The following is a 22,072-nucleotide window of genomic DNA, read 5'->3' on the forward strand; positions in this document are numbered from 1 at the left end:
CAATAAACCCAAATGCCCATCATAGTCCTTAATCCAAACGTCTTGCAAACAAAGTATATAATCCAAGAAATAAATAATATACTACTGGAAATTGACAATAATCCTTTAGATAAGAACATACCGTATGATGGGCGGTGGGCAGCTTGCAAAGCAAGAATGAGGGGAATATTAACTCAGAAAGCATCCCATTGCAAAAAATAAACAGAGAAGAAGAATATAAACTACAAACCAGATTGAAAGAAGGTGAAATGAAAATTCAGATCAAATACAGCTCAGACCTAGAAACACAGATGATAAACTCGCAAAAAGACTTATACCTCTTACATTGAAAACAAAACTCTTTTGTTGAGATGAAGATGCTAGCAAGATATGGTGACAGTGCTCAAACCCCTTTCAAACTATTAGCAAGAATAATCACAGCCAAACAAGCATTACCAGATATAACAGAATTAGACTATGAAGCAGGAAAAATTAGTACAGATTAAGAAATAGCAAATATCTTTGAAGACATTTACAGGAACTTGTATGGACCACAAAAGCAACCTAAATCAGAAGATCGTACAAATTTCCTAAGAAATGTAACCTTTCCAAAAATAAATGAACAACAAAATTAAATGTTAAGAACACATTCACAAAAGAAGAAATTCTAGCTGAAATAACTAAATTAAAATCAAGTAAGGCACCAGGACCAGATGGTTTCACGAATGAATTTTACAAAACCTTTGGCACAAACTTAGCAAACAGTTTACTAAAACTATACAACCACATCATTTGGCATTATAAATCCATACCCAAATGTCTCCAGATCTATCTTTATTCATAAGCCTAACTGAGAAAAATCAAATCCACTAAACTACAGACCAATCTCACTAATAAATATTGACATCAAAATCCTAGCTGCTATCCTAACATAGACTTAAAAGAATATTGTCAGTAATCATCTCTCCAAAACAAGCTGTTTTTATCTACTCCAGGCAAACCTGGGATAACATGCTTACCCTAGATGCAATAATGAAACTATTGTGAAAAAGGGAAAAAACAAGGTATGCCCTGGCGTTAGATGCTAGCAACGCCTTTGAGAAAGTTAATCAAGAATTTCTATTTGAAACACTGTCATTCTATAATATTCCAAAATAATTCACTGACATAATAAGAAAGGTATACAAAAGCTCATACACATCAATTAAAATAAATAAAGCAGAATCCAAACCAATAAAAATAGTAAATGGCACAAGACAGGCTTGCCCCCTCTCTCCATACCTCTTCAATTTGTATATTGAACCTTTATTCCTTCTCATATTCTGGTGCACATATCATCACATATCAAAGTTTCTAAACAATGAAATTGTCCTAACAGCTTTCACAGATGATGTCAATGTATATTTCGAAACTCCTAATACAGACCTTAGTAAAATTATGAAATCTATTAAAAAATTCTCAGAAGTATCAAACTATGAAATCAAAACATCCAAATCTAAAATCTTTCCAATTAATCCACTAGGCCATAAAGAATGCTATTTCTCGGACACACCAGTCCAAATTGACTACTCCCTCAAATACTTAGGAATACTTTTTGATCATAATCAGAAGTCAGTAATCCAAAACAACTTAGAGAAGCTATGGACACAAGTAAACTTTTAGTTATGTACTCACCATAACTTCAGATGTTTGGGATCCATCTCGCCTACATTCTGACTGATGGGTCCGGAGCCGATCCCTCGGCTCCGACTCGGCACGCTTATGCCAAAGAGCGAAGTCTCTTATTGGCTGAGCTTACTATATCCCAGGATGCACCACTACCAGTCCCCCAGATCTAGTTTGTCCGCATACATGCACACATGCACGCCCTGCTTATATAACATCGTCAGATGAAACAAGATAAAACAGTAGAACTCAAAACCGTTCAATCTCTTCTGATCTCCAAGGCAGGGGGAAGGAGGGTGGGTATTAGGAATGTAGACGAGATGGATCCCAAACATCTGAAGTTATGGTGAGTACATAACTAAAAGATGTTATGTGATCCTATCTCGCCTACATTCTGACTGATGGGACAGCGTCCCTAGCACCTGAATCCTGGGTGGCTCACTGGAAAACACTCCTGAGTACCGTGGAACCAAATGATGCTCGCCCTTTAGATGCCACGTCCAATTTATAGTGGGAAATAAAAGTGTGGATTGGACCAAGTAGCCGCAGCACAAATCTCCGATATAGCGAGCTTGGAATGAAAAGCTATAGAAGTCGCCATAGCTCTGGTAGAGTGAGCTTTGATAGATGTTGTAAGTTGCTTATTCGAAGAAGAATAAGCCTGAGTTATACAATCTCTAATCCAATTGGAGATAGTAGCTTTTGTGATGGTTTTACCCAATTTATTGTCTGAGAAGGACACAAACAACTGGTCTGACTTATGAAATTGCTGAGTCCTGTCTAAATAGAATCGCAATTGCCTGTGAACATCCAATTTATGGAGAGTGTATTCTGCTTCATTGGAGAATTTTGGGAAGAAAACTGGTAGTTCTAGAGATTGTTGGAGACAGAGATTAGAACAGACCTTTGGGACAAAGGATGGATTAGGCCTAAGTGATACTCTATCCTTGTGGAAAATCAAGTACGGTGGTTTAATAGACAGGGCTTGAAGCTCTGAAACTCTTCTTGCAGAAGTAATTGCAACTAAGAAGGCAGTTTTCCAAGACAGATATTTTAACTCACATGTAGCAGCCGGTTCGAAGGGGAAGATGTTAATGCACGAAGCACCAAATCAAGATCCCACGGAGGCGCAGGATGAAAAACTGGGGGTCTTAACAGGCCCGCATCTTTAATGAAAGTTTTGCATAGTCTGCTGCTCATCAATGGAGGATCCATGGATTCGTGGAATTTAGAGATAGCCGCTAGTTGGACTTTAATAGTAGAGACAGAAGATCCTTGATTAAACAGGGATGTTAAGAATTTCAAAACCTCTGGGATTGGAGCAGTGATAGGGTCTAAGCCCCTGAGTTGAGCCCAGATAGCAAACCTCTTCCACTTACTGAGGTACAATTTCTTAGTGGTGGGTTTGTGGGCTGAAGATAAAATGTGAATAACTTCCGGGTCTAATGTGTGACTTCTGACTAAAGTCGGAAGTGGAGGAGCCAAGCTGTCAACTTCAAGGAGTGTAGGGACTGATGCTGTCGTCCCGACTGATGAATTAGTAGATCCGGAGTTAGATCTAAAGTCCAAGGATTGTCCACCGCATGTTTCTTCAGGTAGGGAAACCATACCTGACGAGGCCAGTATGGAGCAATCAGTATCATTGTGGACCCCAATTGAGAAGCTTTTTGAATGACTTTGGAGAGAAGTGGAATCGGTGGAAAGGCATAAAGTAGCCCTGTTGGCCAAGGTTGTGCTAGAGCATCCATAGCTGCTTCCCCTTGATGTGGAGTCAAGGAGAAGAACCTTTTGCACTTCGTGTTTAGTGGTGTTGCAAATAGGTCGCAGCACGGCGTCCCCCATCTCCTGAAAACCTGAGCTGCTACTGTTTCGTTCAGGGACCACTCGTGAGGAGAGAGAATCGTCCTGCTTAACCTGTCTGCCAATATATTGGATTTCCCTGGAATGTGGGTCGCTACCAAGAAACGGTTGGTAGCTACAGCCCATTCCCACACCCTCATGGCCTCTCTGCAAAGGGGGTAAGATCTGGTCCCTCCTTGTTTGTTTAGATACCAGACCACCGACATGTTGTCTGTGTGGATGGCGATTATGCCCTGAGGGAGAAACTTGTGTAAGGCCTATAGGGACAGAAGTACAGCCCTCATCTCCAATACATTGATGTGGAGAAGAGTTTCGTCTGGAAGCCAGGAGCCCTGAACTAACCTGCCCAGACAATGCCCCCCCCACCCTGTCTGGGAGGCATCTGTCGTCTGGGTGACCACTGGAGAGGGAATAACAAAAGGACTTCCTTGATTTAGATTGGAAGTCTGAAGCCACCAGTGAAGGTCCCATTTGCATGTTTCTGTAATCATAATGGGATGATTGAGGGGAAGGTCCTGAAAGGACCATTGAGTTGACAATAGCCACTGAAGAATCCTCATGTGCAATCTTGCCAGAGGAACTAGAAGAACCGTGGCAGACATCGAACCTAAAACTTGTAGGACCATCCTGGCTGGGGCTTTGGATCTTGAAATCAGGGCTTGAACTTGGCCTTGTAAAGTTTGGATCCTTTCGGTAGGAAGAAAAACGCGCATCAATTTTGAGTCTATCTCTGCTCCTATGAACCTTATGCGCTGAGAGGGCAGCAAGACAGACTTTGACCAATTGAATGTAATTCCCAGGGTAGCACCCAGGGAGATGGTGGCTTTGAGGTTGTCCATTAGTAGATGCCTGGTGGTGGCAGTCAGGAGCCAGTCGTCCAGATAGGGAAACACTTGGAATCCAAGACTCCTCAGGTGAGCAGTCACTACTGCCAAACACTTGGTGAACACCCTGGGGCTGTGGTGAGACCAAAGGGCAGTGCACAAAATTGGAAATGACTGTCTCCCAGGCTGAAGCGCAGATACCTCCTGGACACCTGATGTATCAGTATGTGATAATAGGCGTCCTTGAGGTCTATGGAGCACATCCAAACATCCTTCTCCAACAATGGGAGAATGGATTGTAACATGACCATTCGGAATTTGGATTTCGTGACGGATTGGTTTAGTCTGCTGAGATCCAATATTGGTCTCAGGTCCCCTGTCTTTTTTGGCACTAAAAAGAACCTCGAGTAATTTCCGGATCCGATCTGGTCTGTGGGGACCGTTGGATGACTCCTTTTCTAGCAGCTTTAAAGCTTCTGCGGCTGCAATTTCCCTTTGACTGGGTGGTGGGTCCGGGATTTTTTGGATGGTGGGGGTGAGCATGTGAATGGGATGGTGTAACCTCCGCAATGATCCGGCACCCATCTGTCCTGAGTGATTGACTCCCAGGCTTTTAGGTGCTTGGCAACGGCACCCGACTGGCTCCGAGCAGCACAGCCGGGCAATCCCTCATGAGGTGTGGGAGGCTGAAGAGCCACGAAAGGACTCAAGGGTCTCCAGAATTGCGGGCCCTCTGCCGCCTCTGGGACGGCGCCTCCCAGAAAAATTTCCCGCCCTCTGCCTCTGGAAGGGGAATCTTCCTGCTGTTGAGGAAAAACTTACGTGATTTACGGAACCACATCTTCCTCCTCCTTTAGCCTTGGGATAAGGCCGAAAGGGAGTGGAATAACGGCACCTACGGCAGATAAAGTTTTTCCCTCTTGCTCACAGCGGTAAGGGTGTCTTTAACCTTAGGTCCAAACAAAGAGGACCCATCAAAGGGAGCGCGTGAAGGAAGACTTGAAGGCCTCCGAACTGACACAAACGGAGCCAGGCTTGTCTCCGTAGAGCCACACCTGTGCCTGCCGCTTACCCGCCTTCGGCCGCATATGAAATGAGCCTCATGGACGAGTTAGAAATTGACGTAAGGATAGCCAACTGAGAGCTAACCGACTGGGCTAGCTGCTCAGGTAGGTTACCCGAGAGGGAATCTGACAGCTCCTTGACCAGATCCCTCTGAAGCCTAGTAAAATGTGCCAAATAATTCAGGGACCTTAAAGTAAAGGCCGCTGAAGTCAGGGTGCGCTTCCGCATCGTCCATGCTCCTAGACTCCTTATTAGGAGGATGGACGGACGTTGAAGCCTCTGCCACATCCTGTTGTGTAGCAGATGCCACCACCATGGCATCTACAGCCACGCCTTTAGTCAGGAACTCCTTCTCGGGTGGGGCAGACAAAAATTTGTTAGGACGAGAAGGACTGGTTCCACGGTATCTGGATGTTCCCACGCCTCCGACAAACTAAATCCAGGAGCTCGTCAAGGGCGGAGACACCCAGGAGGCGGAGGGCTGAGCCCCAAAGGCCTTGAGGAGCACTGACTCATCAGCAGAGGGGGTTTGGATATCCAGCCTCGTTGTTTGAGGATCTCTAAGATGTCTGCAAATGAGACATCATCCGAGGACGACTTCGGGACCCTCCGCATCATCAAGATCAGTGTCAGATGTAATAGACTCGGGGAGTCCACGTGCTTCCTCTTGCACGATCTCTTCCTTGGGGGTTCCTCTGAAGACAACTCAAGAACCCTCAGGAGGAGGGGAACCCCAATGGGGTAACCTCAGGCCCAGGGGCTCCGCTGCCTACGGACAGGGAACTGCCAAAGACCCAGTCTCCACGCCCAGGAAGGTGCTGGTAAAGCCGGGAGATGGCCAAGAAGACTTGGCCAAGGCACTCCTCATAGCTCTGAAAGCCGGACCCCAGAATCCTGGGAGTGTCCGGTCCCCGGAGCCATGATAGCAGACGGAAGTCCCACAGCCGAAGCACCGAGAGGGAGGCTCGGAACCGATAGCATAGGTCCCGAAACATCACCCCCAGGTCCAGCTGAAGAAGTCCGTGTACCAAACTCGGACCCGAAGGCCGGGGTTGGAGTAAGGGTCGGAGCCGACCCTAAGATCTCCACCGGCTCCAACAGCACCTGCTCCGACGGAGCCGAAGCGGTCGGAGGAGGAATAGCAATGACATGGGCATGGGCCATCGGCTCTGAAGCCAACTGGGTCGGAGCCGAAACAAATTTTTGAAAGACTGGGGACTGGAACAGTCTTTGGAGCACCCTGTCTATATCCGAATCCGACATCCTCGATGACCTAGAGGATACTGAACGGGTTCGAGATGGCCTCTCCAATGGCCCCAAAGGGCTAGGGGACCGGCTCCGAGGCGACTCGATGACTATCGGCGCCGAAGGAATACCCACACTAGTTTCCATCGGTGCCGAGGAGGACTTCGGCACCGAGGAGGAAGTGTCTGAGCGGGCAACCTTTGTCGGCTCCGAGACCAGTGGAGCCAACGAAGGTGACCCGCCTCTCGATGCCCCAGCCATCGGCTCCGAAGCCAGAGGAGTCGAGACTGGTGGCATCTAGGCAGACCGTTCCGCCCTCGGCTCCGAAGTCCTTGGAGCCGAAGGAGAAGCCTGCCTATGCCTTTTGGCGGTCGGATCCAACGGACTGGTCGGAGCCGACGCCCTTTTCTTTTTAGCTGGAGAAGGAGAGGATGCTAAAGCTTCTTCAAAGGAGGGTTTTATCAAGCCTTTAAGAATGAGTTTATTTTTCCTCTCCTGGAGGACCCTCGAGGAAAAAGCGTGACACACACTGCATGACTCTTGTAAATGTTTTGCACCCAAACAATAAACACAGAGAGAGTGGTCATCTGTGATTGACATTTTAAAATTACATTTGGTGCATTTTTTAAAGCCCGAAGGCCTAGGATTCTGAGACATTTTAACAATAATGCAGTAATTCTGACAGCAAAAACAACACTATCCTAACTTGACTTTCTGACTTCACAAAAATCAGTTTACAACTGCCGATTAGATAAACAATCCGGTAACAACAATTAACTCAAGGGGATCTTAAAACCCCAAAGGTTTGAGAGGGGTTGACTGACCGGGAAAGGCCCTACAGATGAAGGAGGCCTGAAATCAGAACCAACGCCCAATCACACTACAAGTTTTTCACTAAAAAAAACTCCAATCACACACAAAAGCACAGAGTAGCCGTTAAAACAGCTTTTTATGATAGGAACAGCAAATTTCTGACAGAAAAAAGTAAGTTAAATACTACTCAGCTCAGCCAGCTCGAGACCACGTCTTCGCTAGTTAGCGGCAAACGAGATCTGGGGGACTGGTAGTGGTGCATCCTGGGATATAGTAAGCTCAGCCAATAAGAGACTTCGCTCTTTGGCATAAGCGTGCCGAGTCGGAACCGAGGGATCGGCTCCGGACCCATCAGTCAGAATGTAGGCGAGATAGGATCACATAACATCCAAGACTTCTATAGATGGAAAAATGTGAAACTATCAACCTTAGCTAAGGTTGCAGTTATTAAAATGAATGTTTTTCCAAAAGTGATTTATCAATTAAATGCAACAAGCACTAACATCCCTGAAAACTTCTTTCAGAAAATCTGCACAGAAATAGCTAAATGTTACATTCTTTACCGATGAAATGTTAATTGATTTCCTGTATGTATATACAAATGTGTTATTTGGTTATGCACTTTGTACATAGTTTCATTTGTTATGATTATAAATATAATGTTGTTTTACTGTTCTTATTAAATTAAAAAAAATTGTTGAAAAAAAAAGGTTCTGCATGTTACCAGACTGATGAGCATGCAATGTGTAGTATTTGGTGTTGTGTTTCCAATGTGCAGTATACTTTAGCAAACAGGTTTACAAACTATATACAAACAGTTGTCCACATTACTGCAAGTATTGGAAAATGTGAATGTGTATTGTCATTATAATGATGTGCATGGTATATAAGAAAGCATTTGTTATTTATTTCTGTAGTGTAGTTGATATATTTGTGAACATATACTGAGAGACCAAGGATGCAGTGCATGGGGAGAGGTAACAAATTATTGCACTTTAAATATGTGTTATTTTTTTAGATAATGTCTTCCTTTTGTTTTGACATGCAGTTTCATGGCATGAAGGCTAAATAGACAGTAAACAAAAGTAATACATGCTGTTGTCAACTTGGCATAGTGCACTGCTGAGCAGTGAATTTGCATGATGAATGGCAAAGTATTTGTGCATGTGAAATGCACAGTTATACTGCTTTCCCTGTTTGTGCATAGTTAAGCGGTGTGCAAATGCGAGTCTCGTTGATAAAACAATGAGACTTCTGAGTACTGAGTGCATGAAACACACCTGCTGCTTAACTGACCCTGTGGCAGCAAGTGTAAATATATTGACACATTAATTTTGGAGCCCAAATAATGCAAGGTTTGAATCCAAGTGTATGTAAAATGTATTTATTTATTTTATTTATCATTTGTTTACCAGGATAGTCTGACTGGGCAGCTAGTGTCCATTTTCAGTGGAGTCCTGGGGAGAAAATCTCCATATAGTTACAGAATAATGATTAATACATACAGGTACAGAATAAAAAGTAAAATACATGGTGGAACTGAAAGGTTACAGAGTGTGAAGGATAACAACAAATAAGGGAGCAGACTGGTTCACAAAAAGAATTACAAAGTTGTGGTACAAATATAAGATTATTGCACTTTTGCAGGGTTGGTACAATTTTGTAGTAAGAACGTATTTACAATATATACAAAGAGATTGGGTAGAACGCAGTATCAGTATTCCCCAGAAGCATCGGCTATTAACTTTCTACTGTAGGCATGAGGCTTCAGGGAGTGCCTTTGCAGTTACATAGATGAGGTTTGAAAAGGTGTGATTTGAGGAGGCTTTTGAAGGTGGGTGTGCAATGTTGTAGCCTGAGGTCAGAAGGCAGGGTATTCCATGTTTTGGCAACTTTGTATGAGACTAGAGATTCACCGGAGCTGTTTTTCCAGGGGATAAATTCCACCAGGGCTTTGTTACTGGATCATAGTAGCCTATTTCAATTGTAGAAGCTTAAAAGGCCAGTCAGCACAGGGGGTTTGTCAGCATAGTATAGTATTTGGTGAGCTAGGTTGTGTTGGTGGTAATGTAATAAGTTAGGGGATTCTAGCCAGTGTAGTGACTGTAGGGATTGGCAGTGGTGGGACCGTGATTTGGCATTGGTAGCGAACCTGGCGATTTTGTTATAGCATGTGGACAGTTTTTCAGGTCGGTTTTATTCAGATTTGTTAGGACAGGGGATGCATAAAGTAATGTTGCTAACACATGGGCTCTAGCTATGGCAATTCTAGATTTGAAGGTTAGAAATCTTTTGCTGTGATAGAGAGTAATGGTTTTAAATAAATGGTGATAGTGCAATGAAATAGTTATTTATACTATGTTCAGTGTATGTTATTGTGTGTTACCTTAACCCAGCTTGTTTAAGCAGGATTGCCCTGAGGTAACCACACAAATGAGCTGTTCAACATTACCTGGCATTGGTGCATGATGCCAAGCAATGCGCAAACACAGAGGCCAAAAAGTGAAGGTCTCCATTGCTTTTTTGTTTACTTGTGTGTCTTGTGTGTAATTCTATTTTTTGACCTGATTAAACATGTTAAAATGGAGTGGATAAGATAGTGGTAAAATGGGGGGCAAGCAGGGGGAGAACAAAAGGAAAGTAATATAGGAATGTGCAGGCTGGAGGTAGAACCATAGATATCCACTTCTTCAACAGTATAACATGAAAATATAGTACAGAATACTGAATTTGGACTGTCACCTCAACAAAGAAGGGTGACAACAACAGTGTCATGTTGTACAGCCAATTGGACTGAATCACGTGTGTCAAGAAGACACATGTGGGAAGTGGAGAGTTATGTATGGGATAATATATATATATATATATATATATATATATATATATATATATATATATATATATATATATATATATACTCTTTTGGGACAAGTACCCTTTTTTTACTTCAGTAAGAGAGGAATGTTGGGTAAGAAATGTAGCTATTTCTGGGTCAGGGAAGAAGGGTAGGTGAGGAAGCAGGATAGTGAGGGACACAAAACATTGGGGACATCACGAGTGGGGTTTGGGAGGGGACAACAGATGCCCATGCCCATCAAACATGGGGACAGTGAGAATGTAGTACTCACCTGTAGTGCTGTCATCACTGTCCCCTTGCTCCACTGGGTGCTGGAGTTCTTGACATCTTCTCCTCCTATGGACCAAGAGGGATTGCAGCTTCTCCATCCAGAGGAGGCATGCACCAATTAGTCTGTGCACAACCCTATGCACCAACCCTTACATCTCCTGGTGGGTAATACAATCCTCATCTCTGCCAGTCCTCATGGTGGGTACCACAACACCAGCTGCCTGGGTAGTGCTACCTGAGGTGGCAAGTTGTACAGAGGCAGCAGAGGCAGTACTGCCAGGTTGGGTCCCAGAAGTCATGGGCATTGGTGCAGGAGCCAGTGGAGCTGGGGAAGGCTAAGCCACTAGGGATTGGCCTACTTCCCTGTGCTGTAAAGCATTTTTTGATTTGTTAGAGATGGATGACATGAAAACATTTTGACGACAAAGAAAAAAGAGATAAGGGTTGGTGTGAGAGATGGTGTGAGAGAAAAAAAAAGAGATCAAATTAGTGCCATCATAATGACTGCGGTGGTGATGCTGCAGTAGCATTGTCGCCTCACAGTAAGACGTTGTCCTGTTTGATTCTCAGCTAGAGTGTCTTCTGAGTGGAGACATGCGTGAATGGGCATACCTTTGGTGAAGGTTGTGCATCAGGGCTGGCAAATCGGCATGTAAAAATCTCCTGCCAATCATTAGCGGACCGGAGTTCTGCTGTGGCGACCCCTAACCGGGAAAAGCCGAAAGACACAACAAAATATGTGACATACAATGCATTATCACAATAAAACAACTATTTTATCTGAAAATTTGCGTTTAAGTATGCTTTCTAACGACTACAAAGTATAATTACAGATTGCTCAAAATAATCTTTGCAATGTGCAGATATTGCACATATGATTGGTCCAATAACACAGTTAACAGCAGGACATTTATCCCACTTATGTAGAATTTAATTTATACAATATTTCAAGGGATTGGACTATTTTATACTTGCTACTTATGGTATTTCAACCCACAATGTCTGACTACTGTCTTCCACTTGACTACTAAAGGTGGTTTATGCTACAGACTGAAGCATGCATACTTGTTTTTACAGTTAGGATGTGCATGCATACTTTGCTTGAACTGTATAGAAAAGAAAAAAATTATTTGTTTTCATTTAAAAGCTTCAGTAATACTTCTGTTGTGCTGCATACATACCCCTTGCTTCCCTCAATCTCTATAGATGCTCAGCATGGGCCTCTCTAATTGCAATGAGTTCTGCATTATTTATGTATTTATTTTACATTTGTTTACCAGGAGTGTCCACTGGGCCAGAATGAGCCCATTTTCAGTGGAGGCCTGGGGAGAAAAGCTCCAAGAAAACATGAGTACAACATGCAGTAAGACTGACAAATAACAACAACTCACAGAGGGTAAATACTCCGATGTCCACCAGCAGTCCAACAAATAAAAGAAACAATTCCACAGGGTAATGGAGTAACACAGAGCTGAAAGTCACAATAAGCGGTCACCGTAGTTTAAAATCAGTTTATTCCATTCCAAACAGAGAGGTAAGTGCTTTCACCCAATAGGGCTTAATCAGACCATGAATTGCAGCAGCAATGGCAGGTCAACGAATCAAACCACTTGTAGTTTGATTCGTTGTCCTATCGTTGTGCTGCAATTCTTTTGAAGTATAAATGTTTGCTGCTTTGATTGTTGCTCATGGTCTGATGAAGCCCTATTTCAGAGGGCAATGTTTAGTGGAATGGTGTTAAACAAGTGGTGGCCAGGCAGTGGGAAAAAAAAAAAACATTTTCTAAGGTTGTCTCCTGCCTTTCCTGTAAGTAGTCTAGTCCAGATACAGATTTGATGTATCCAGGGCTGTTTATGAGTTTCTGAGCCCCCAAGCCTTTCTGTGTTGGAGGGAAGCCTTCTAGTGGGAGTGGTAAGCACTAGGTAGCTTATCTAAAAAAAAAAAAAAAAAAACACTTTATGCATCACCGCTCCTGGCGCCATAAAGTCTACTCTTTGAATTTTCCCTTAGAACTAGCCAGTCTTTTTAATTTTAGCAATCAAATCTGTTTCTTTGAGCTCAGCACTTGTTCAGAACTCGTTGTAAGCACTAAATAAGCTAAAAATTACTACATCACTCAACTTTCCTCACTTGTCTAGATGAAAACAGTTTTTAGTACTTAATAAATAAGCATCTATCCAGGCATGTCTAAGGGTCAGATCCTGGTGTTTTCTCCTGTCTACCTGATTAATCTGGGCATCTTGGGGCAATGTAGCAATTGCCTCATGTACACAGACAACCCTCTCCTCCTACCACCTAACACTACAAAATTTGAGAGATGCACTTATATAGCCAAACTGGAAGTAAAGCTCTTTTCACCCAAGAGTGGACTAGACAGTGAAGAGGAGAATGGAAACACTTGCACCACACCACACTCATCACATAGTTCCTCAAAACCTACACCACCAAAACACAAACATAGAAACACAAAACACACACCTACATTCGTGGAGGCTCTCAATAAAAATCTGCCCAAGCAACAGGGACCTCCAAAGCAGAAAGTCAAGCAGACTCCACCCCCCCAACACAACCCAAATGACACATATCCCACAAACTCAGTGTGCCACTCAACCACAGCCCATAAGGCATAACAACATACCCAACACTCTATTCATAGGTGACTCTATAGTCAGGCACACTGATGTTCCACTCACCAGGCTAAACAAGGAGAAAGTTACTGTCAGCTGCCGGTCGAGTTCCAGGATCCGCCACATAATGCATGCACGTAGGTCACTTCACAACAAGTACAAATATGACTCTGTCATTGTCCATATTGGTGTGAATTACCTGAGACGTACCTCCCTGGACTACATGAAAGAGACATGGAGGAGCTGTCCGATCTTGTAGCCCAGGCAGGTATGACCCTAGCCCTGAGTAGGATTCTGCCATCACCCAGAATGATACCACAGTACAAGGACAAAATGATTGACTTCAACCATTGGCTAAGCTTCTGGTATCATTCTAAGGAGATCCAGTATCTGTCTGCCTGGGGTGACATGATAGACCATGATGCTTTGCCAGAGATGGCCTGCACCTGTTGCTCTTGAGATTCTGGATACTAGCTAAGGCTCTTGCCACCCCTATAGTGCCTTTTTTAGGCAAGGTTCAAATGATAGCTTCACCACTGTAACAGGTACAAGCAAGCAAAATCTGAGGGTAATGCTACTCAATGCTAGAAGTCTAAACCTCAAAATGCACTCACTTGAGGCATTCCTTAAAATGGAGAACATCAACATCCGTGCAGTGACAGAGACCTGGTTCAAGGCTCCAGAGAGCACCCCTGCATTACCAGGCTATAATTCATACCACACCTTTTGGGCACCTAACTTGGACTGAAACACTAAATGCAGAGACGTGTCCATATTCATTAGGGATAGCCACACCTCCAGGCTAGTTGCCCAGCATAATGCATCCGAGATTATCCAAGTGCAACTAACTCTGGGCAGGATCACAATCCAAAGTAGCTCACTACAGATCCCCCACAATGCTCCAGGATCCCCACTCCTCATTTCTTGATACACTGGAAAATATTAGGATACAACCTAACACCCTAATATTGGTTGATTTCAACTACCCCACCATTAACTGGGAAAACTACTCATGTACCAACTCCTTTGCTCAATGTTTTCTGGAATTCATAAATTCAAACGCTTTGGATCAACTTATCCACACCCCCACCAGGGGGAGCAATATCCTAGACCTGGTCATTACCAACATGGGCAACCGGTGTTCCACACCAGAGGTCAATTCCTTGTTGGTCAGATCTGACCACAAGCTAATCACCCTAGACATCCACATCCTGCCCCCACCCCCCATTAGGGAAATCACCGTAAAAAATTTCTCCAAGGCCAACTTCACGCTTCTTAAGACAGAAGTGGCAAACTTCACAACACCCATGCAGATGGACAATAGAGGTACGACTGCTGAATACTACACAAATGCACTTTATAAGCACTTACATGAGTGCATGGATCATGCAATCCCTAACAGAACCAAGATGCTATCCTCCACAAAAAGGAAGCCAATCTGGTGGCCCTCTGCCATAAACAAACTCTACAACAGAAGAAAAAAACTGTTGCAAAAAAAGAGTACAATCCCATGATTGGAGGAACTCCCTGGTCAGCCTCAGTAAAAAGCTGAGATTCCTTATAAAATCCTCCAAAGCTAGTTATGAAAACAAAACTGCCACTGATTCTAAAGACAACTACAAAGCATTCTATAGCTATGTCAAGAATCTCAATGGCAACACTCAGATCTGCTCTGAGTTACACCACAATGACACTAAATATACAGATCCAACTGATATTGCCAACATCCTGGCATATATGTTCAGTGTTAACTTTACCCCCCTCTCACCCCCTAAAGGGTCCATCTCTATACCAGAAGAATCCAAAGTTCCTGTAATCACAGCTGTGCAGGTAAAAACCACACTCTCTAAAGCCAAGAACATAGCATCCATGGGACCTGACAACATTCCAGGCTGCGTTCTACATGAATTCCAGAATGAACTGGCACCCCACCTAAGTACCATGTTCAATCATAGCCTCACCTCAGGCTTTGTGTCCACTGAATGGAGCACAGCGATGGTTATCCCACTCATAGGTTCATAGGTTCATAGGTTGGTACTAGGCTATTGGCCCTAGGGCCTATGCAAGCCTAGCCATAACAATTCCCTGGATATTTCTTCCCACTATATTTACTTCTCTGGACCCCTGTCTAGCAGGGCGACTGACATGATCCCTGGGGTGAATTTCCTACCTCCCATCCAATCATCAAGGTTCCTTTTGAAGACGGCCAAGGAGGTGCTCTGCGTGACATGTATGGGCAGTCTATTCCAGAGGATGGGGAGTCTCTGGGTCAGGAACCTATCTCTCCAGCATGTTTTGTTCATTGTGATGACAAGGTTTAGATCCCTGGAGCATGTGGCTCTGAGGGATTGGGATTTCTTTAAGTGAAGCATGTCCAACAGCTCAGGGTTTGACATGGCCTTGTATGTTAAGCAGAGATCGCCACTGAGTAGACAATATGCCACAGAGTATAGCTGGAGTTTTTTTAGATGGTCAGCATATGGCATCTGCTTTAGGCCTGTGATTCTTTCAATGAGGTATTTCTGTAGCCTTTCCAGCTGTTGCAAATGTCTTGTGAGGTACATACCAAATGGGACATTATACTCTATAATGGGTCTAATGAGGGATGAGTGCAGTGGGACAATGACCTCCTTTTTTCTGGATGAAAAGCCCTTAGTGGTGAGGTGTGCCACATAGAAGGATTTCCTGACTGTTGTGGTGATGTGGTTATCGAAAGTGAGACCACTGTCCACCTGTGTCCCTAAGTCTCTCATCACACTTTCAATGTTTAGTGTCCTGCATCCTATGTGGTAATTCATGGGTACATGTTTTTTTCTAAAGGGGATAACTATACATTTCTTGGCATTAAGATTGAGCCCATGGCTCTGGCACCAGGCATCTGTTTCTGTAAGGCCTTTTTGTAGAATATCCACATCATTTGGGGATTCAATAATAGCTTCCAGTTTGCAGTCATCTGCAAACATTGTTAGCCAGAGTCCCTTAGTGTTGGCCTGTACTTCGCAGAAGTAGATGCCAAACAAGAGTGGTACCAGGACTGAACCCTAAGGTACTCCACTTGTCACTTGTTTGGAGCTGGATTTGGAGTAGGCTGCTTTTACAGTCTGGGTTCTGTCAGTAAGCCATTTGGCAACCCATCGAGTGACGTAGGGATTTATGCCCAGCTTAGTAAGTTTATCTATGATTCCAGAGTGGGGGATGGTGTTGAAGGCCTAGGCGAGGTCCAGATAGGCTGTGTGGACCGTCTTACCCTCGTCCACAGCTCTGGAGACTGATTCGAAAAAGTCAATCAGATTCAGGAGACAAGATCGGCCCTTCACAAATCCAAACTGGGTTTGGTCCAGTGTTTGAAGGTTGCCAATGTCTTTGTTTATAAGTTCCATGATAATGCGTTCCATGCCCTTGAGATCAGGCTTGTCAGAATGATGGGATGGTAGTTCCCAGGATCCAAGGCGGATCCTCCCTTGTGGAGCGGGATAACTGTAGCTGTGTGCCACTCAGTGGGCACGAAGCGTGAGGTGAGGCTATGATTAAACATGACACTTAGGTGAGGTGCCAGTTCATTTTGTAGTTCATGTTGTACACAGCCTGGGATGTCATCTGGTCCCATGGATGCTGTATTCTTAGCTTTGGAGAATGCGGTTTCTACCTGTGTGGCCATGATTATCGGAATTTGGCAATCTTTTGGTATTGAGATGGGCCCTTTAGGGGGTGATAGGGGGGTTAAGTCGGCACTAAATCGATCTGCCAGGATATTGGCAATATCCTTGGGATCAGTATATTTAATGCCATTCTGTTGTAGCTCAGAGGAGATCTAAGCATTGCCATTTAGATTCTTGACATTACTATAGAATGCCTTGTGGTTGTCTTTGGAATCTTTGGCAATTTTATTTTCGTAACTAGCTTTTGAGGATTTTATGAGGGATCTCAGCTTCTTAATGAAGCTGGTGAGGGAGTTTTTTGCATCCTGGGATTTTCCTCTTTTCTGCAACAGTTTCTTCCTTCTGTTGTATAGTTTGTTTATAGCAGGGGACCACCAGATTGGCTTCCTTTTTTTGGAGAAGAGCATCTTGGTTCTATTTGGGATGGCACGATTCATGCACGAGTGGATGTGCTCGTACAGTGCTTTAGTGTAGGATTCTGCAGTCGAAATTCCAGATCCTGTCTGCGTGGGTGTTGTGAAGTTTGCCACTTCTGACTTCAGTAGCATAAAGTTCGCTTTGGAGAAATTTTTTAAGGAAGTTTCCTTACTGGGGGGTGAGGGTAGGATATGGACGTCAAAGGTGATTTTCTTATGGCCAGACCTGACCAATGAGGGGGTGACTACTGGTGTGGAGCATCTATCTCCCATGTTGGTAATGACCAGGTCTAGGATATTGGAGCCCCTGGTGGGACAATGGATTAGTTGATCCAGGGCATTGGAATTTATGATTTCCAAGAACCGTTGGGAAAAGGAGTTGGTACCCGAGCAGTTTTCCCAGTTAATGGCAGGGTAGTTGAAATCACCCAGTATTAGGGTGTTTGGTTGTATCTTAATATTTTCCAGTATGTTTAGAAAGGTGTAGTGAGAATCTTGGGGCATGGTGGGGGATCTGTAGCAAGCTACAGTTTGGATTGCAGTCTTACCTAGTGTTAGTTGCACCTGGAGAATTTCAGATGCATTATGTTGGGCAACTAGCCTGGAGGTGTGAATATCCTTGGTGAATATGGACACTCCTCCACCTTTAGTGGTTCGGTCTTGGTTTTGTGGCCGAAAAGTCTGGTAAGAATTGTAGCCTGGTATTGCAATGGTGCTGTCTGGAGCCTTAAAGCAGGTCTCAGTTACTGCACAGATATCGATGTTCTCCATTTTTAGGAGTGCTTCGAGAAAGTGCATTTTGAGGTTTAGACTTCTAGCATTGTGTAGCATTACCTTCAGATTTTGCATGCTTGTATCTGTTACGGTGGTGGTTTTATTCTTTGAACCTTGCCTAAAAAAGGCACTATAGGGGTGGCAAGAGCTTTAGCCAGTAACCTGAATCCCAGGGGTGACAATTGCAGACCATCTCTGGCAAAGCATTGTGGTTTGTTGATCATGTCTTCCCAGGCAGACAAATACTGGATCCCCTTTGAATGACACCAGAAGCTTAGCCAATTGTTGAAGTCAATCATTTTGTCCTTATATTATGGTATCATTCTGGGCAAAGGCAGGATACTACTCAGGGCTAGGGTCAACTCCACAAAGGGGGAGCCACCACAGTCTCCAGAAACTACTGCTCCATTAGCCTGATCAGCCTGGTCTGCAAGGCTATGGAACTTATCATCATGGAACTTATAAACAATGACATTGGTAATCTCCAGACTCTGGACCCCACCCAGTTTGGGTTTGTAAAAGGCAGATCATGTCTTCTAAACCTGATAAACTTCTTTGAAGTGGTCACCAAATGCGTAGATGAGGGTAAGGTGGTTCATACAGCCTATCTAGATCTCGCCAAGGCTTTCAACACCATCCCCCACTCTGGAATTATAGATAAAGTCACTAAACTAGGTATAAATCCCTATGTCACAAGATAGGCTGCTAACTCGCTCACTGACAGAACCTACACTGTGAAAGTAGCAGACTCCAAATTCAACTTCAGACCAATGACAAGTGGAGTACCACAGGGTTCAGTCCTGGGTCCTCTCCTGTTTGGTATCTACTTCTCTGAAGTACAGGCTAACACAGAAGGTTTTTCACTAACAAAGTTTGAAGATGACTGCAAACTAGGAGCCATAATTGAAACTCCTAATGATGTGTACATCCTACAAAAGGGTCTCACTGAGACAGATGCCTGGTGTCAAAGCGATGGCCTCAAGCTCAATGCCAAAAAGTGCAAGTCATCCCTTTTGGTAAAAACTCTGTACCCATGAACTACCACATAGGCGGTATTCTACTTAAAACCAAAATTGTGATGAGACATTGGAACAATGTGGACAGTAGTCTCTCCTTTGATAATCACATACGACAGTAGTCAGGAAATCCTTCTATGTGGCACACATCATCACAAAAGGTTTCTTACCTAGGAAAAAAGAGGTCATTGTTCCACTCTACTCGTCACTCATTAGACCCATTATAGAATACAGTACCCCTTTTGCTATGTACCTCACAAGACATCTACAACAACTAGAGAGGGTGCAGAAATACCTCCCAAAGAGGATTACTGGCCTCAAATTGATGCCCTACCCAGACTGTCTCAAAAAACTCCAGCTTTACTTTTTTGCATATCACCTACTCAAAGGCGATCTCTGCCTAACATGCAAAGCTATGTCAAACCCAGAGCTGTTGGACATGCTCCACTTAAAGAAATCCCAATCCCTCTGAGCTACATGCTCTAGGAACCTAAACATTGTCACCACAATAAACAGAGCATGCTGGAGGGATAGATTCCTGTCCCAGAGACTTCCCATACTCTGGAACTAACTACCTATCTATATAACAAAGCTCCTCATTAGCACTCTTCAAGAAAAATCTTGATGATTGGATGGGAGATAGGAAATTCTCCCCAGGGATCACTTCTGTGGCTCTGCTTGACAGGGGCACAGGAAATTAATTTTCTTGGGTGGCGAAAGCCAGGGTACCTTTTTGGCTAGGTTTATATAGGCCCTAGGGCAATAGCCTAGTACCTGCCTATGAACATATGAAGTTAGTGGGGAGAAAGAAAAGAGGAAGATTATTGTGTGGAAGGTATGAAAGATGGACAGTGGAGTGAGTGAGAGAGTGACATTAGTGAGGGATTAGGTTATATGGGATGTGGAACAGGAGCATTGCCAATGGGTAGTTAGATAAAGCTGTAGGGAGTTTTTGAAGGAGACAACGCCATTGGTGGCTTTGAGTACTGATGGGAGTGAACTCCAGAGCTTGGCAATGCAGAAGGAATAGAGTGCCTGACCGGTGGGGAGTGTAGGTTTTTGAACGAGAAGTAAGGTCTCATTGCTTGATCTAAGGGGTCTGTTTGGGTGTTATAGAGTTAGAGTTGGGGAAAGGGCTGAACACTCAAGAGGGTTAGTGATTATTTTGTGGGCTATAATAAGCTGTTGGTAGTTGAGATATTGTAGTAATTCAAGCCATTTTAATGTGTGATGTGAGGAACAGTGGTGGGAGGAGTAGGTGGCATTAGTTGCAAATCTTCTGATTTTTTTATACCAGGTTTCCATTTTGGTTTTTAGACATGTGTCAATGTTTGTGAGTAAAGGGGAACCATATAGTAGGGTTGGTAGTAGAAAGGTAGCAGCCAGGTTTGTTTTAGTGGTGGGGCTAAGGAAGTGTTTGTGTCTGTAGAGGGTTCCTAGCTTTTGGTGGGCTTTTTTAATGTTGTGAATGTGCTGGTCGAAGGTTAAGCTTTCATCAATGGTGACACCTAACAGTTTTGTGTGTGAGATGACTTCTAAGGTGTTTTTTTAAGTGAGTAGATTTTAAAGTCAGGTTTGTTTATCGTGATTTTTTTTGGAGTGAAGAGAAGAAGTTTGGTCTTGTTTGTATTGAGTGCGAGATGGTTATTAGACATCTAGTTTTCGATGGAAAGAATGCTTGCTGAGTGTGTGAAAGTAGTTCTGGTATGGTCTTGGAGGTGCAGATTATTGTTGAGTCATCTGCATATTGACTAACAGAGTTGTTGGGAACACAAGAGTGAAGTCATTGATAAAAATACTGAAAAGTAGGGGGCCTAATATGGATCTTTGAGGAACTCCAGTGGGAGTATCAAGGAATGGTGAGGTAAAGGCATGCCATCGAGTGGATTGTTTTCTATTGGACAGGCAGTTGGAAAACCAGAGTAGAGTTTGTGAAGATATCCCCAGAGTGGAGATCTTGGAGAGAAGAAAGGAGTGGGAGATGGTGTTGAATGCCTTAGAATTATCAAGGAAGAGGGAGTAGACATGTTTTCTTTTATTGCGAGCTTGGTTAACAGTATTTGTGAATGATAGGAGAGCAGTGGTAGTACTGTTGGCAGGTCGGAAACCGTTTTAGTATGGCGATAGAAGATTATTGTTTAGTAGGTATTTCTGGAGCTGGAAGTGTATACATTTTTCTAGGATTTTAGAAATAGGGGATAGTATAGCAATGGAGCGGAAGTTAGACGTATCACAGATGTTACCTCCTTTATGTAGGGGAAGAATGTATGCTTTCTTGCAGATGGTGGGTATGTAGGATTCCTGAATTGATCTGTTTAAGAGCATGCTAACAGGGTAGGATATGGCTGCAGATGATATTTGTAGGTTTTCTGGAGGTAGGTTGTCAGGGGCATTGCTTCTTGGTTTTAGTTTAAGAAGGAATTTGGTTATAGTAGAGGTAGGGATGGGAGAGAGAGAAAATATGGTAGAGGGAGGGTCTATGGGATGGTTATTTTTGTGGAAGCAATTACTTTGAGAAGGTGGAGGTGGGAAGGAGGCGGTAAGTTTAGGGATGGTTTCTACAAAGTAAGAGTTGAAGATTGTGGTGATTTCAAATGTTTTTTTTTTCTGGGTATGGGCAGGGGTTACTTTTAGTACCAGGTTTTAATAGTGTGGAAATTGAGTTCCAGAATTGTCTTGAATTTTGCTTAAAATTATGCTGTAGTTTAATGTAGTGATTTATTTTATCATTAATGACTAGATGTTTTACTTTGTTGTGAAGCTGTCTATACAGTTGGAGGTCAGTGGGGTTTGTAGTACTTTGCCATTTTGTCCAGGCTTTGTCACTAGTGAGCATTGCCCATTTGGTACTTTTGGAAAGCCAGATGGTGTGTTTTGATTTTACTCTTTTGCGATGGAGAGGGGCATGGCTGTCTAGGACTTTTAGGAAGGTTGAATTAAAAAATTCAACTGCCTCGTCTAGAGGGTCTATTAGCTGTATAAAGGAAAGAAGAAGACAGATG

This window comes from Protopterus annectens, chromosome 1.part1 (assembly GCF_019279795.1).
Source record: "Protopterus annectens isolate FY-2018-M chromosome 1.part1, PAN1.0, whole genome shotgun sequence".
In the NCBI taxonomy this organism is placed as follows: domain Eukaryota; kingdom Metazoa; phylum Chordata; order Ceratodontiformes; family Protopteridae; genus Protopterus; species Protopterus annectens.